The 16,393-nt window shown below is 40.4% G+C and overlaps 1 protein-coding gene across 2 annotated transcripts in view; it reads right to left on the bottom strand.

The window, feature by feature from the left end:
- Positions 1–11,711, bottom strand: part of PDE5A (phosphodiesterase 5A) — a 108,783-nt gene extending 97,072 nt beyond the window's left edge. Inside the window, exons 1-2 of one of the 2 annotated variants that reach the window (XM_087724445.1) lie at positions 11,338–11,711; positions 10,905–10,984 (exon numbers count right to left, since the gene is read on the bottom strand). The gene's annotated coding sequence lies outside the window, so the exon portion shown is untranslated. The remainder of the gene's footprint in view (positions 1–10,904; positions 10,985–11,337) is intronic. The other variant, XM_087724444.1, reaches the window with a different exon arrangement.
- Between the last annotated feature and the right edge of the window lie 4,682 nt (positions 11,712–16,393).

Here is a 16,393-nt window from a genome sequence, read left to right as displayed (position 1 = left end):
TCACCTCTAGGGGAGATGGGTGACATAAAAGCTTAATAAATAAATATTCTAATTCCTATTCTATCTAATTGTATTATATGTACTGTCTAGAGTCAGTTGGAAGTCCAATTAAAACTATTAAACTATATTAAATCCTAATATTTGAGGGGCTGAAAAGATCATATAAATCAAAATTTCTATTATCATGTATGGTTGGAATGATACACTTACATATCACTTTGGTTGCTCTGTTGTAAACTGTTTGCAATTCCTTAAAAACATTCTTCCCTCCTAAAGTATCTTCTATCCTCTTCCACATGTTTAGAGTGCTTCAGTATTTATATTGATTTTCTCTTGGTGGTGCTTTTGGGGTGATATTACTGGATGTGGTTAAGGCTGCTACCAATATTTTCTTGAGAATCTCAAGGAAGTGGAAAAGAATGATTCTTCATATGTGCTCTTTTCCTTTCCTGTCAAAATAAACAGGTCTGGATCTCCTCACTTTAAAAAACTCAATAAATTGGGAATAGCTAATTAATAGTAACAATTAATTGAATTGGGAGTAAGATATGTATAAGGAGCAGAATTATGGTGATATAGCAAGTGCACCCAAGGTTCACCTCTTCAAAATCACTTCTGGATTCCACAGCCTAAAGAACCAATGAGAAGAGTTCAGTATTACTTAATAAGTGGAGAGTTGTCTTGGTTTTCTTCTCACTAACATAAAACCTACTCAGAGGGAACTACAAGGCATGCATTTTTGTACCAAGGCAATTATAAGGAAGTAATGTTCTTTTGGAGAGGAGTAGGTGGGTTAGGTTGATTTATTATATTTTGTTTTTTCTGTATCTTAAAGAATGTGCAAAGAAAAGGTCACGTTTTATACTCTTCAGCCTGCCCCCTGCAGATAAGTTAAGACAGTGCTTCAAAAATTCAGAGCCAGTAATTTTTGGAGCTATGGCCACAACACATCTGGAAAAGCAAGAGCTAAAGTTATAGAAGGCGAGCACAAATATCTAATTAGTTCCTGTCCCAATGTGTTTTGTTACAGAACACGGCATATCCAGGATTGCCTAGGCCAAACTACCATCCTTTGTATTTTTGGTACTTGTTAAAATAAAATTAAAAGCATTTTGAACTATATATAGTTACAGCCTTTGGAAATCTATTTGCAATGAATGTCTGCTATGTGCTCTGCTGATGATGGGAAAATGTAAACAGCCATCCATCTGCATTTTCTTCTTTTTTGCATTATATAAAGCAGAGCTACAAACTTCAGGATAATGGATCACTTTCCACAGACTTTCTCTAAGGGGAAAAGACTACACATTTTATACTTCAGGCAAACGTCTATAAAGAGAACCTGTAGCAGTTCAGTACAAATTTACACAGGCTGTCATCGTTAAGAAAATATATGCATATTTATTTACTTAAGAGGAAGTCTCTTCTGTTGGATCCAAAGGATTATCTAGCAAGGAGAATATTTGTAGCTCAGGGATGAAATGAGAAGTCCTTCATGTTCTCTGAGCTTGATTGTTTTCTTGCAGACTTTTCATTATCCAAACTAAGTAACATCATGCTAGTAAGGAATGAGGTTTGCTCTCAATTTATATTCTAGTGCCTTGCCCTGTCAGTGTTGGTGCAAATGGCCTTGAAGATTTTTTGGTTGGGCTGTTTACTGTTCAGCAATTCCTTGATTGGGTGTTGTTTACTTCTTGATTGTTGGTCTGATGTTAATTTTGGTGTTGATCTATGCTCATGTGGGTGTTGAATGCTGATACAGAGATGTTTTGGTCTTTTTAATCCCTTTTTGGCTTGTTGAGTCCCTCTTTTGCACAATATGTAGATGTTGTTTATATCTGTCTACTGAGGGCCAATTTGTCAGAGTGCCAGGTTTCCAGAAATTCTCTACTGTTTTGGGACTTGGTTTGACATAGGATGCTCACAGTTTCCCAGTTAAAACTATGGTTAAGTCTGTCCATATGTTGTGAAATTAAAGAGTTTTCATGATATCTTCTGACTGCTAGTTGGTGTACATGTATGCATTCTGCTAGTCTTCTGCCTGTTCATCCTAAATAATGACTGTTATAGTCTTTCCATTATGTTGTAGATGACTCCAATTTTTTCTTCTTCTGGGACTGCTGGGATGTTTTAGAGAGCTTTAATTGGTTTGTGTGCTATGCTAATTCCATGTGGTTGTAACAATCTGTTAGTGGTTTCTAGGGTGTTTTTAATGTACTAATAAAGAAGAATTTGTAGCTCAAGGTTGTCATGAGGAGTCCTTGGTGTTCTCTGAGTTTGCAGACATTTCATTACCCAAACTAGGTAACATCATCAGTGCTAGTAAGGAGCGCTATTTCAGTTTATATTCTAGTGGCTTGCCTGTCAGTGTTGGTGGGGGTGGACTTAGAGACTTTTTGGTTAGGATGTTTGCCATTGGCTTCTTTGGTGGTTTCTTGATATAAACTGGCAGCAAACTGCACTCCATATTAGCACTGATGATGTTACCTAGTTTGGATAATGAAATCTGTAAGAAAACAAGCAAGCTCAGTGTGCACCAAGGACCCCTCATGTTTTTAATGTATGGCAGTGTTATCCTTTTGACATATTGAGTCGGTTGTGCTATATTGGGTTGAGTGGCCAGACACTTTTTGATGGAGTTGCATGGAGATCCGTTTTGTTGAAGATCCGTTTTTTTCTGATATTCAGAATTAAATTAGTCTTTTGCAATGTTCTGCTCTTCCAGTTCTTGGAAATATAGTTTCATTTTTCTGCTGTTCAGAGTTGTTGCAATGTTTTTGTGCTTGTCTGAGTAGAGTTCTTACACAGCTTCTCTTGTGGGAGGTTGGGTTGGTTGTGGAGTATTCGATTAGTGTAGGTGATTTTTTTTTTTAATACACTTGTATTTCTAATTTGCCATCTTAGTCTCTGCTGACCAGGATATCCAGAAGAGTAGTGAGTTGTTGTTTTCTTCTTTCTGGTGATTTGGATTCCTTTGAAAATGGTTTTGATGGCTTGGAGGGTGTTCTTTAATTGGTCCTTTTTTATTATGGTGAAGGTGTTGTCTACATATTCAATGCATATTTTTGGTCGTATTTGTGAGATTGCTACCGATATTGATTACAGATGATGCATTATGACCCACACTATGAGTACTGAAAATGGTGATCCCATACATAAACCTTTAATTTTTTTGTAAGTTTGTCCATCAAATTAAAAGTGTTTCACAATGCATTTATTAACTCAATTACTAGATTAACAAAGAAATAAAACTTTGATCCTAGATTAAAACTTTCTCCAATTAATATAATAATATCAAGGATACAAACATCCTGTGTCCTACTGTGTGGCACATCAATGAAAAAATAAATATAAGTAAATTTGGATTTTCTTTAAGCTAACAGATACACTGTATTATAATGTAAAATCATTATGGTTTGCGATTAGCAAGAAATTATGTAAATTGCACAGGGAAAGAGCTCCCTCCTCCCTAATCAGTGCCAATGCATATTTATACAAGTATGGACACTAGATCTTGTAGGGCTGGGAAGGGAGAAATGGAAATAGTGCTCTATTGCTATTCTATGCCAGAGGCATTAGATATAAAACTGCCATAAAACACTAAAACAATGTGCAGAGAAGAGTCTAAATAACAGCAGTTTAGACAATAGAAAGATGAATAGAACAAAGGCTAATTGTAGAATTGACCTTGCACTATTACATAAATAATATAATTTAAAATTCTATTTGCCATTATTGCCACGCAGCTGGGCCACTACTTAAAATATTGCTGTTGGAACACAGAAAATTGCTACTTTATTGTTATGAAAACTGAATTATGAAAACGAAGTAATGAAATAAACTTCTGAGGGATATGCTACTGCTTTGTAATATGCTTTCTAAAACCAATCATTGACTTCAGTTCTGCTTTTATTTTATATTTTCAGGGTTGTCATTTTGGCAGCATCCGTTCTGCTTTTTTCATCAATGCTGTGCTCATCACAATTCAGAATTAGATTTGCTTGTTAGTCTTGAGTTTGGGCTGTTATAATTTCTAATGCAGTATTTAGCATTCACAATAAAACAAATGAGTCAGTTAAAGGAGGATGATAAAAGATGTCATGAACAAATACATTGTATGTTTAATCCATCACAATTCAAACTTATTTAAAAACTAGGGCAGAGGCTAAAACCCAGTTATCCTTTGTGACAGTGCTAGAAAGCAAATTCCTGAGCTGGGTGCCCCGCTGTGAAGGCCCTATAGTAGTATGAAGATCCCAAGCAGAATTTCTAAAATGATTTTGGGATGTAAACGCATTCTTACATGATCCTTAACTTGTACATGTTACCCTTCTCTTAAATATTGCCAATTTGATGCAGAATAAATCTCTATCAACTTTGGAAAAACACATAATGATATAAATTCTAAATAATGAAACAAAAACAAGCAAAAGTATTTTCTGCCATCAAAACCAATGGGACTTCAGTTATATATTTGACTCAATTAAGTATTTACACTACATGAAATCCTCTGCTTTTATAAAAAAATATATATTTCCCCTCTTCATGCCTGTTCTTCCTTACACTATTGTTAGGAATTCTTAACAGGATACGGCATATAAAACTAACTGTGCATGGAGAATATTTGACAAGGGGAAAATGGAAAAATAGTGAACTTTAAGAGGAATCATACATCTTTCACCAGATTGGCTTATGCATTCTATGCATTAAATCTAATTTAGATCTAATCAGAAAACATTAAAGGAAAAGATCATTCAATTAATATCTGCTTCATATTAAAAAATAAAAGCAAAGCCAACAATATTATGCAGATCTTAATATCCCAAGCATTCTGGATTTCAGTTAGAAAAATATGTGTGTGTGTGTGGGGGGGAATCAGTTAATAATTTAAATCACAACAGATTGAATAAACAAGTGGGCAATGTAGTTTTCCTGTATTTACCAGATGGCATGTTCCTGATGCTGGCAGATAGAATAGACTTTTATTTTGTTTTATTCATCTCTTTAAATAGCTGCAAATGAGAAAGATTTCTCATCATTCAACATGAAAGGAAATCAAAGGTTGCCATAGTCATTTGTTATGAGCAGGTTTATCTTGCCCTCCCAAATGAATATTTAACAGCTTTTTGAAGTCTCTGCTGCAGATTTAAACAATTTTAACAGTTTTTTAAAAAGTTGTCTGAATGTTTTAATGATTCTTATGGTTATTTTGTTGTACCAGTTTGTATTTTTATATGTGCCATTCAGAGTCACATATGTGAGACGGCTGGTTATATAAATTTATAAAATTAATACATTCAGGTAGTTTTTATTTATTGACTGCCTTGTACAGCAACCATTTGCAGTTATAATAGTGGTGGAAAAGTAATTTTGTGACTGATCCACAGTTTTATGAACTTTGCATGTATGTAAAACAAAGGAAACCTGAAGAATCTTAATCACAGTCATGGTTTCACTTAGCAACTGCTTCACTTAACAGTTGATTTGCCAGTCCCACGTGTACTCTCTAAATGAAGTCAATTATAAGTCATGCTAACTGGACAAATTTCTTATGTATAAATAAATACATTAACTAAAACAACATATAAATCAAGATATATGTGTTGTAAGAGGGAAGGATCATAAAAGCAATAGAGGGGTAAACTGTCTATTGATAGCTGAGATGAACAAAACATTAGTTTAGGCATCTGAGGATTTATATTAGGAAGGGAAGAATTATTTTACCTTTTTCATACTGTACTAGTCCTAGTTTGCAACACTCAAAATGAGGCTGGCTAACGAGGGAATTCATCATTTGTTTTTAAGCACTGCTACATTACTATTTAAGGAAAAATGTCAATTTAAGCCAGCTCAATTCTACTAATGAACTGTCTCCACTCAAAGACTGGCTCTGCAGATATATTGAGACCTCAAAGCTAGCCCTTAGATTGAAATACTTCCAAAAGGAAAGAATACGTCAGGTGGAATATTGAAAAAAAACCCTTGCAGAGAAGATACACAAACTGCCATTTTGGGAAAAGAATCTCAGCAGAGTTACATAACTCTGATCTCCATAGCATATATCACCAAGACATACACCACCCAAGGTTTCAAATTGCTCTATTTTATATCCACTGTTCTGTAGTCATATTTTGATAAATGTTTGAAAAAGATAATAATTAGATGATCTCAAAGAACATTTTCTTCAGAATGGTAGGGAAAAGCAAGGGTCTGGAGGGCTTTTTGTAGCATATAGCAGGACAGTGTTTTGTCTATTAGCCATTGTGGGTGGGAGAGGATGGAATCTAGGATCAGAAACTGCTTGGATCCATAAACAAAATGGATATTAATAAATAATCCTGCTTCACTCTGATGTTTGAAAACGTTGAGTATGTAACATGCCCCTGAGGAGTACAAAGAATTGTCAAGCAAGTATTTTCATATGAACTGCAAATAATGGCAAAGAGCCAGCAATCTATTAAAGAAGCTTCCAGTTTGTTCCAGAATCTAGTCAACACCGTGAAACATTGTATCTTTATGAACTTTCTGCAAAGATTGCAAATCAGGAACATTGTTTTGCAATCCCGCTAGTTGTTTGTTTGGTATAACCTACATTTATTATTTTTGTAACATTTTATAAATAACTCAATGCAATGAACACATACAATATTCTTTCCTTCTCCTATTTTCTTCACAACAGCAAGACTGAGTTGAGTTGGGCTGAGACAGAATGACTGGCTCAAAGTCTCCCAGCCAGCTTTCATGCTTAAAGGTAAAAGTAAATGTTCTCCTCACACATATGTGCTAGTCATTCCTGACTCTAGGGAGCATCTCCGTTACAAAGCCAAAGAGCCAGCGCTGTCCGAAGATGTCTCTATGGTCATGTGGCCAGCATGACTAAACAAAGAAGCACGGAACACTGTTTCCTTCCCACCAAAGGTGGTTCCTATTTTTCTACTTGCATTTTTAATGTGCTTTTGAACTGCTTGGTTGGCAGAAGCTGTGACAAGTAACGGGAGCTCACTCCATTACACAGCACTAGGGATTCGAACTGTTGAACTGCCAACCTTTTTGATCGACAAGTTCAGCATCTTAGCCACTGAGCCACTGCATCTTACTTTTCATGCCTCAGTGAGGCCTAGAATTCTCCTGTCTTCTAGTCTGGGACCTCTATCCTATCATAAGTCAGTTTCTTCAAGGACTTACCCTGGAATATAAAGGGTCATGACCAGAAGATTGGCCTTCTGTATGGTAGTACATTGGAACATATTGACCCTAGAAGGACATCTGCTCCCTAGTCTCTGATATTTTATTTTTAACATGGCACTAGGTTAAATTGGATACCCAGCAGGATTTATCATGTGTTTTAATAGCATACACCTATCTTGTAAAAAAGGAAGAGGGAAGCTCTTGCATCATAATTCCTGTGGGTTCTGGGTCAATCAGGGCAATACCTGGGACAGCTCTCAGTAAAAATTTCAAGGAACCATGAAAGTTCCTTTGACAACTGAAGATCTAATTCAGTGTTTCTCAACCATAGCAATTTGAAGATATGTGAACTTCAACTCCCATAATTCTGGGAGCTGAAGCCCACACACCTTCAAGCTGCCAAGGTTGAGAAACACTGGGCTAACTATATCAGAATAGTGAAGCAATCAAATTGTGAAAGCTAATGACAAATTTAGCTATAATTGAAAATGGCAAAAGACTGGCCCAAAGCCTGGAACTTCAGCACTGCTGATCACCCTCCAGCTGTACATTCTGGTTTCATTGCCAAAAGCAATCAAGTCTACTTTATTTTATACTCCATAAATGAATGTATTTTTCAACTTTTGCACATCAATGAGGCATTGTTGACTGTAAGACCGTTCCTCCAGACTGTTTTAGTGAAAAGAGGAACAGGAAGCAGTGAGGTTTGGTATTTTAAGCTACAAGGAGATATAGAGCACAAGTGCAAATGAATGCTTGCATTGGTATAATATTCAGGAAAGCTTTTTATGATTAGATCCCCTAGAGTTGGGAATGACTAGCACATATGTGCGAGAGGAACCTTTATCTTTACCTTTATATAAATTATAAATCATGACTTATGTTAATTCTTGTTCTATTGTAACATCTTTATGTAGAATAAAAATAATCTTTTTGCTATGCTCCACATATTTGAAAGATCTATTCTGTCAGGTAAATTTCCAATTGTCTTCTATTTGTTAAAGAACAAAAAAAAATTTTTTTTAATGGCTGAATAAACAACTTCAAGTTGTATCTTTGTGTACATAAACAAGATTCTGTATGGATTTAAACTTGCAATCCCTCCAATCTTAATCCTATATGCCAAGCATGAGGCCAGCACCTGCGTTTTTAGAGCAGCATAAGGCCCTTGAAAGCTTTGCTTAATTTCTGGGGCCGCTACAAAGACTCATTTTTGTCTGCAATTTCTCATATGATTGAAAGGGAAAAATAATTAAATACATAGAGTTGACAACAACTTTATGCCACCATAATTAACAATTGTATGAACTGCATGTAATGATTTAATTGCAAATCAATATATAGTTTTTGCCTAAGTCCTGCCTAATCTTTAGAATAAGGTCCCTGACAAACCCATCAAATGCTAAATAACACCCCCCAAAATAACACCCCTCACCCCTGATTGTATACTTTAGGAGACTGCTATATGGCTTTTGTAAATTGTATGTTGAGTCCTATCTTACAATTTACAATAGGAATATATCAGAAACTGTGCTGCAGGCTTGTTTTATATTGTGCCTCTTCTCAATTTGAAGCAAAGAAAAAAAAAGAAATAGATGGCTATTCAGGATTGTAGCAATGGACAATTCTAGTTTTATACTCATCTGCAATAGGTGTGCAACACCTGTATATAATTAAATTTAGTGTGATCTGATCTTTTGTAAGAAACACAAACTCATTTTGCAAGACAGTCATAATTATTCTTCCTCAGCTATACTTCTTTTAAAGCTATAATATTGTATTTTCTCAATTTCTCATATATTCTGGAATTTTCATTAGTTTTGAGCATTCTCAAGTCATCTGAAGGAGCCTTTAAAAAAACATTCAAAAATGACTGCTTCTTTCGGTGTATCAAAGGTCTTTATGTTTTTTCTTTATGAAAGGAAACTAGCTGAACTATACTGAAGCTAGCTATTATCAATTATGCCTACTACCAAATTTTAAATTAAGAGTTTAAATTAAGAGTTCAGAAAATATTCCATCATTATAAAATATCACATATGTAATGCAAGAGGAAATTCTTTCAAAAGGCTGCTCATAATTATATATGATACTTTCTTAACAATGCTACTGCTTCATCCATTCTTTTCCAGTCTGAGCTTTAATAATTGCCACAGAAAATTGCTCAAATGTCTGCTTATGTTAAAATTATAGCATTTATAGGAAATACCTTTTAAAAATGTTGTCTAAAATGTAATCTTTCATGAGGAAAAACAATATTTAAGATGGGAATCATGATTAATAACTTTTTGTGACTTATTCATCAAACCCTTTAGAAAAAAGATCCAGAAGTTAACTTTACATGCATTCAAGAACTGCTGAGCAACTAACAAGAAAAGCAATAGGAAATCTGCAATAAAAAATTGAAGATGACTCACCAGAGTGTGCTTTTTAACTTGGAAATTTCTAGCTCTGTCAGGTATTATTTTAATAATGGCCATCCTGGGCTTCAACTTAGACAAATGCTGAGAGTTAGTATTTAGCAATATTTATATTAGACTGTGTTATGGAATTACTGCTATAACTCTCTTTTTAATGATCAGGTTTTGCTAATAAGCTAAATGAGCAAGCTGGCACAGAGGAAGTTTGATGTGGTATTTTTCTAATATGTTAGAACTATATTTAAAGCTCCACCTGAGACCTGCAATTTTAATAGGCTATGTTCCTTGGGCTTCCTTGAGCGCTAAGGAAGATTTTATTTCCAAGCCTGTTGAGAGGCAACTATTTGAAGAGGAATAAGAATGTCAGCCTCTATGTAACTGCAGATTCTGCAAGAAATGGAAACATTAAATCTGTGCTTTGAAAATTGTAAGAATATGAAGGCACAAATGAAATTTGGTTCTCTCCAAATATAAATTCAGTGCTTTCATACAAAATTCAAGTAGTTTACATTTCTTCTTACTTTCAATATCCTTTATTGTCAATTAATTCATTGCATTTTGCAACTTTAATAAAAATGAGAAAGATTTGTGAACAATGAAGTATTGAACTTATAGAGACAGAAGACCCACAAAGTCAGCTAAACTCAGATAATGATAAAGCCTCAATGTAATCTTAGTGATCCCTATTTATGATATCTTCCATCAAAGTTGATGTAATTCAGTTTAGATTCCCTTATCTCTCTCTTCACTAATACAAAGTTAACCTATAAAGTTCCATGGAAACTGCAGCAGAAGAATAATGAACAGGAAGAAATGAAGTTGGAAAGGGATATAGGACTAAGAGCCTGGCTGCTACTTTTCCTATTATCTGGATTCTGTAATAATTGAAAATACTTAAAATGTCATATTTACTTTAAAGGCCTTATTATTGCATTCAGTAAACATACTAAAACTATTTTAACAGAATAAAGAACCACAGAGTTGGAAGATCTTGGAGGTCTTCTAGTCCAATCCCCTGCAGGAGGATATTCTATATATTTCAGAGAAATAGTTGCCCAATGTCTTCTTTAAAAATCTCCAGGGTTGGAATGCCCATTTTAAGTAAACTTCCAGAGGGTTAGATTATTATTACATTATCAACATGAAAATTTTAAAGGTATCATTTCTGAGTGTTCATGTGTTAAGACTCTAAGTTGAAGTACAGTACTAATGATCACTTCTGTAATGAACAGATTGTGCCCTAAATACATAATTAATAGCAGTGACCCAAATACAAAAATCAATGTAAATACTTACTTCTACTCATCTTTATATACCATATTAAATCAACAGGCAGTTGTTTGCAGGCTAGTCTTGTAATTCTACTTGTTCTGCTTCTGTTTAACAGAAACAGTGTCATTATTACAATTCTGATCAGCATATAACAATATGCTGCTAATATACTTTAAAAGCCCCACTTAGCCCCATTTGACAAATCTGATTTTCTCCTTTCTAAAAGAAAAAAAGAAACCCCTTTTTCTGTGAACCAAATTGGTTAAAATGATTTATTGACTTTCTGAACATTAGTCCAGTCTCCCATGGATTCACGCTTTACTCCGTTGAACAAAGCACATTGCTTTACAGACATATTACTTGCCAGATAAAATACTCATTCTAATATCCTTCTTCCTCATTTATTCATATTGTTTTATTCTACTTAATGTTCCAATTATATAGAATTCAGTCTTACCTCTTTTAATTCAAAGCAATTTGCTGAGATCCCACATATAACGCCTTCTCTTGTATAGTTGGAGATTTGTAATGGTTTGCATCAACATCCATACTTTGTCAATCATCCATTTGGGTGTATTCAGTCATTATGTTTCTGCCCTGTAGAAGATTTATTTTTCTTCAGTGTATGGTCTATAATATATAGACTACTTTGAATATGATATCATGGGAAAAAGTATTAGTTGGATAATGTGGATATTTACCCAGAGCTTTTAAAGTTATTTCTTCCTTATTTATAATGTCATCTGCTTGAGACCTTCCTGTTGTACTGCAGTGACTCTTTCTCCTCGTCCAACTTTACTTTCCAGTCCAAATATAGCACTGGTGAAGCGAACAATCACCAAAAATGACTGTTTGTAAAAAGCTCTTGGCAGTTCAACTCAAACTCTTTCCAAATCCAAACCAAACGTGTCAGCGAAGATGAGACGGATTCTGTAGAATGTTTGTAACTGCCTCCCCCGCCCCCTGTCCTTTCATAGTGGGATGGTTTGCTTACTGTTTGTTGAAATTTGTTGAAATGTTGCAGTTCTATTGGAGAGAAATTGAAAAAATGGCCCTTAGAAAATCATAGATGTTTCAGTTGGTACCTCATAATATAAGAATTAGTATTAAGTTTCAGGATGGTGTCATAAGGATTACAAATACAATATTCTTAAATCATTTGTGTGGTGAAGCAAAGGGTTGCCTAACTAATAAGTAAGTATATAATGCCTACTTTCCCTTTTAAAAGAAACAAGTGGGATTTGCAATGATTTGGAATCTGAATACTTTATCAATTGCCTAGAATTTGATAAGGCAGTTTTAGGCAGCTAACTTTACTGAATATCTGATCTTGTATGTCATTTGTACACAAACAGAAAGCAAACAGTTAATATCACAGTCACAGAAAAATCTACCCATTGTTCGTTCGTTCGTTCGTTCTCTCTCTCTCTCTCTCTCTCTCTCTCCCTCCCTCCCTCCCTCCCTCCCTCCACACACACACCACACACACTACTCTATAGTAAAAACATCATTTTCTTGTTTGATCCAGGCAAAAAACCTTCTTGAGCTGGTCTTAGGCATACTGCAAAGCTGAAAGGAATGAAGGCTCTAACTGCCCAGTGTTTTATTTTATAATATCTAAGGTTTGCAGAGAAATAGAGCCAGGATGGGTGGCCAGGCCCAACCACAATTTCTGCTACCATTTCATGCAAATCAGTCTCAACCGACTGAATACCACCTCTGACCTTCTACCATTTTAAATAAATCACTGTCCATTCTCTTTTTAAAAGCATCCAGTGATGGAGCAGCTACAGCTTCTGAAGGCAAGCCATTCTTTTGAGGATCAAGGGTTGGACAGAAGACGCGAGAGCCAGGACTTCCAAACAGCAAGGTTTATTGAACTACGGAACAGATGACAGCGATTCAAAGAAGCAAAATCCGCGCCAAGGTATTTATATGACATTTGTATAGCGGGGAACCAATGGAAGGCCGGGTACCGTCCAGCAACTGCTGACGCAGTACCTCGGCCAATCAGAATGGGTTGGCTGGCTAGCAACAGGCTATGCTGCATCCCAGCTAATCAGGGCACAGCATAGGCTGTTGCTGGCCTCTTAGGAGATTTATTGATACTTAACACCCCTTCCCCCCGGTTATGCGCATGCCCCAGTGTGGAGCATGCGTAGTCCTCCAAGTAGGCGGGGCGGCGCCGGACCCGCCCCGATCTTCACAGTTCGCCTGCAGTCATCGGAGGGGTAGGACCTGCTCGTGGTAGCTCCTCCCTGAAGGGAGTGGAGCTCCGAGCGACGCCATCTTTGGACTGCCCAGAAGGCGGGCTCAACAAACAAGGTAGGCCGGGCCAAGGGGGCGCGGCCGCTAGAGGATTGTCAGGTTGCCGGGAGGCGGTGACTAATGGAGGGTTGTAGATTGGCGGGATTCCAGTTGCGGTTTGAGATGGCACTTGCCAACAGGCTGGGCCAGACTTGGGGAAGGCCCTTCCGAAATTGCGTTGGGTCGGCTTGAACAGGCTCAACTGGAGCGTTAAACTCTGGCAACAGGGGGTAGGGAAGGCCTGGATGGGGGAAGGCCTGTGTTGTTGGCACCGGCTGGAAGGCAGCTGTGTCATCGGGCCCTGGATCCTTCGGCCCGCTGGTCTCCGTAGGGAGGCGCCTCCTTAATTGATCCAAGTGGTGCCTCCACTCGGATCCATCGGCCAGTCCGACCCTGTAGGAACATGGGCCGGTTATGGAAACTATCACAGCAGCCACCCACTTAGGCTCCCCCGCAAAAGACCGGGCCCACACCAAATCCCCTAGACGGAAGGAACGGGGAGGAGTGACCCCCCAGGTTGCACGGTTGGTCCCCTGAATAGAGCGGGTGGAGCCTATCCAGGGGGGTCCGCAGGCGCCGGCCTATCAAGAGCTCCGCGGGGCTTTTGTTGGTCGTTGGGCAGGGGGTGGAGTGTTGGCTTAGTAAGTAAGCTGCCACCCTCGTCTGCCAATCGCCCCGGTCCTTGCGGCCCAGTGCCTCCTTTGCTGAACGGACCGCCCGCTCCGCCCGGCCATTGCAGGCCGGGTGGTACGGGGCTGCCGGATCCCTTGATCGGCCAAGAACTCCTGGAATGTGGTAGAGGTGAATTGCGGCCCGTTGTCTGAGACTAGGACGTCCGGCAACCCGTGGGTTGCGAACAACCGGCGAAGGGCCCTGACCGTACTCTCGGCTGTGGTGGAGGTCATAAGGACCAGCTCCACCCACCGAGAGTAGGCATCTACCACAATCAGGAAGTTTTGGCCGTGAATGAGGCTGGTAAAATCGATGTGGAGGCGTGACCATGGGCCTCTCAGAGCCTCCCACTCTTGAGCAGGCCCGGCTGGGGGGTTAGGCCAGGAGAGCTGGCAGGTGGTGCAGTGGCCTACATAGGCCGCTATCTCTGTGTCCAGCAAAGGCCACCAGACATAGCTGCAGGCTAATGCCTTCATTCGTGCTATGCCAGGGTGGTCCTTGTGGAGCAGAGGCAGAACTTGGGGCCGGAGCGTGGCAGGGATCACGACCTGATCCCCCCAGATGAGACAGCCCCCGTGGAAGGAGAGCTCAGCTTGCCGGGCCTTGAACGGCTGGAAGCAATCGGCCACCTTGTCCAAGGGCCATCCCCTCAGCACCCAAGAGCAGACCTGGGCGAGGACTGGATCGGCCTTAGTGTGGGCCGCGACATCCGCGGCCGAAATGGGCAGGCCGGAGGAGGCGATCGAGAGGACTGACAGGGAGGGCACGGGGGCGGGGTCAGTCTCTGGCAGGGGGCAGTGGCTAAGGGCATCAGCGTGCCCTAGCTGCTTGCCTGGACGGTAGAGCAGCGTATAGAAATACGCTGCGAGGAACTCCGTCCAGCGTGTCATCCTGGGAGATAGGATGGGGGGGGTCGGCTTGTCGCCCACCAAAAGCCCAAGGAGAGGCTTATGGTCAGTGACAAGAGTAAAGTTCCGACCATACAGATAGTCATGGAACTTTTTTACCCCGGACACTGCAGCCAGAGCCTCCTTGTCTATCTGGCTGTAGTTGCGCTCCGCGGAGGAGAGTGTCCGGGAGTAAAAAGCCACGGGGGCTTCTGAGCCATTTGGGAGGACATGGCTCAGAACCGTCCCCAGACCATAGGGGGAGGCGTCACACGCTAATGTCAGTGGCAGCTTGTCATTGTACTGCACTAAGACAGCCGCTGACGTAAGCGTGGCTTTGACAGCCGCGAACACATGCGCTTCGCGGCTGCCCCAGCGCCAGGCCGCCGATCGGTAGAGCAACCGATGCAGCGGCTCAACTAGTGACGCCTTGTGCAGCATGAATGGCGCGTAGAAATTCAAAAGCCCCATGAACGCCTGCAGCTCTGCCTTGGAGGTGGGATAGGGGGCGTTCCTGATGGCTGACACCTTTGAAGGCGTAGGGTGAATTCCTTGGGCGTCAATTAAGAAGCCCAAGAACTCCACTCTGGGAACAGCAAATGAACATTTGCTGCGTTTCAATTTTAAGCCCGCGCCCCTAAAACGCAAGAGGACCTTCCTAAGCATTTCGATGAGTTTTGAGCGGCTGGAAGCAGTGATCAGAACGTCATCGAAATAAGGAACCATGCCAGGGAGCCCATGGAGCAGGCGTTCCATGAGGCTCTGGAAGATCCCCAGGGCCACGGAAACGCCGAATTGGAGGAGGCGGCAACGAAAAGCCCCACGATGGGTGACGATGGTTTGGGCAGCCGCCGCATCGTCATCCACCGGGAGCTGTTGGTAGGCCTGCGCCATATCCAGTTTAGCAAATGTGCAGCCCTGCCCCAGGGAATGGAGCAGGTGCTGCACCACAGGGACTGGATAGGTGTTTGCCTGAAGGGCAAGGTTGATCGTTGACTTGTAGTCAGCGCAGATCCGCACCGACCCGTCTGGTTTGACTGGGACCACAATTGGGGTCTCCCAGCGCGAATGGTTGACGGGTTCGAGCACACCCTGCGCCAAAAGCTTGTCAAGCTCAGCGTCAAACTTAGCCCTTAAGGCAAAAGGCACCCTGCGGGCCTTAAGGATCGAGGTTGAGGAAGATAGGGGTGCCCCTGTAAGAGCCCAGCTGGCTGTTGAAGACGTCTGAGAATTCTAAGAGGACATCCTCCAGGGAGGAGGGAACCACCCTATGCACCCCCCCCCCCCCCGATAGAGAGACCCAAGGCAGGAAACTAATCAAGGCCAAGCAACGCAGGGAGAGAATTTTTTACAATTAGAATGGGCAGGCGCCCATGAAAAGTCCCATAGTCAACAAGGATGGGGAAAGAACCCAGGGTGGGAATGAGAGTCCCCTGGTAGTCCCTAAGGGAAGTGTCCACTGGTTGTAGCTGGGCACAGGAGACGTGGGGACACAGGCAGGAGAAGGTGGCCCAGGAGATCAGGGAGCGGGAGGAGCCAGAGTCCACCTCCATACGGCAAGGCTGACCTTCCAGTTGGAGTGAGGCTGAAACCTTCCGGGCTCCGGCGGACGCCTGGCTGACGGTTTCCCCGGCGATCTCCGGCTGG

Source organism: Thamnophis sirtalis, unplaced genomic scaffold (assembly GCF_051295495.1).
Source record: "Thamnophis sirtalis isolate CommonGarterSnake01/CBP01778 unplaced genomic scaffold, rThaSir2_p1.2 scaffold_10, whole genome shotgun sequence".
Classification (NCBI taxonomy): Eukaryota; Metazoa; Chordata; class Lepidosauria; order Squamata; family Natricidae; genus Thamnophis; species Thamnophis sirtalis.
The sequence above is the reverse complement of the archived record's forward strand: the minus strand, read 5'-3'. Positions and strand labels throughout refer to the sequence as shown.